Raw genomic sequence first — 1241 nt, forward strand, 5'->3', positions numbered from 1 at the left:
GACAAACGAAAGTCCCTAAGGACGATCCTGTTAGCTCTGGAAACAATAAGTGGCGTTTCCCATCAGCTCCCCAGGTGGGAGTCTTTGGATCTGACGTCTCTTCATACCTTTCAGGGCATCGAATATTGCGCCTTCTGTTCCAGATAACCGTCCCTTTGTATCGGGCACGTGGCCCTTGTGGACGATTAACTTCCAGATTTATTATTATTTTAATTTTAATCGCTGTACTACATTGTTTTATTGTATTATTCAGTATAGATTGGTGGTTGTTGAGTGTTTCTTCATCATTTCGGTCGCTGGGTATGTTTCAACAGCTTCCAATGTACCTCAATAAATTTTGTCTTTAGGTCTAAATCGTTTCGCTTGGTGATTTGATGAGGGAAAGACAACGGCTCTTTGCCGATTTTGCTTAATTTGGTTTTTTTCGCAACAAGACACAAAGTCAACAAGACAAAACTACACTTTCCCTGTTATCTTAGCTAAACCAGCAAATAAGGGTCCAATGAAGGCAAAGAGACTCTAATATCGAGGCGGCTGGAAAGATACAACGAAGAGAGAAGAAAATGAATATAAAAAATGAAACTTTATGCACTCGGTTTCGGTAACATTTCCTGAAGTTTCACTAATAATGACGGGGCCAAAAGTACGCCTTCTTATTCCCTTTTATTCGATTCTAATGCAAAAATGCCGTTTCCAGTTGGCTAAAGAAAAATCAGGTAATTATTTTCGCTGTTTCAATAATTTACCGGATTTTCCAATCTGAATTCGTGCTTTGCCTAATCACTGCTCATAAATCCACCTTATCAGTCCCGATAAAGTTTCCGATAAGATAAATTAGAATTGAATCAGAGGTTCTGTTTTCGGTCACTTCCAAGCATTAGTTTCTTTTTTCCCCCAGCGATCCTTAGAACCAGTCTAACTGTTGTCCAAAAGTCCTGAAAATGTCGCGTAGATTTTCCAAAGAAAGACCGCACAAACTCGCCATTGGAGTGCTGGGAATGCTGTTGGAAATGGCCATTTTCGTCCATTACGGCGGGGTTTCCGGGCTGCAGAACCGATTTAATTTCTTCAGGACGACTTGTCGGACTTTCGGCAACTTTTGCCTCATTTCGGATGGAAAAAGTGAAATTTTCGGACTGGCCTATGCGGTTGCCAGCTGTTCGTGGGCTGTCCAGTACGTGCATCGGATTTATAGTATGTTTTAAGGATGTTTTTCAATGTTTTTTTTAATTTATTTTGTA

Source organism: Dendroctonus ponderosae, unplaced genomic scaffold, assembly GCF_020466585.1.
Source record: "Dendroctonus ponderosae isolate FM_Combo_2020 unplaced genomic scaffold, Dpon_F_20191213v2 Dpon_F_20191213_10, whole genome shotgun sequence".
Lineage (NCBI taxonomy): Eukaryota > Metazoa > Arthropoda > Insecta > Coleoptera > Curculionidae > Dendroctonus > Dendroctonus ponderosae.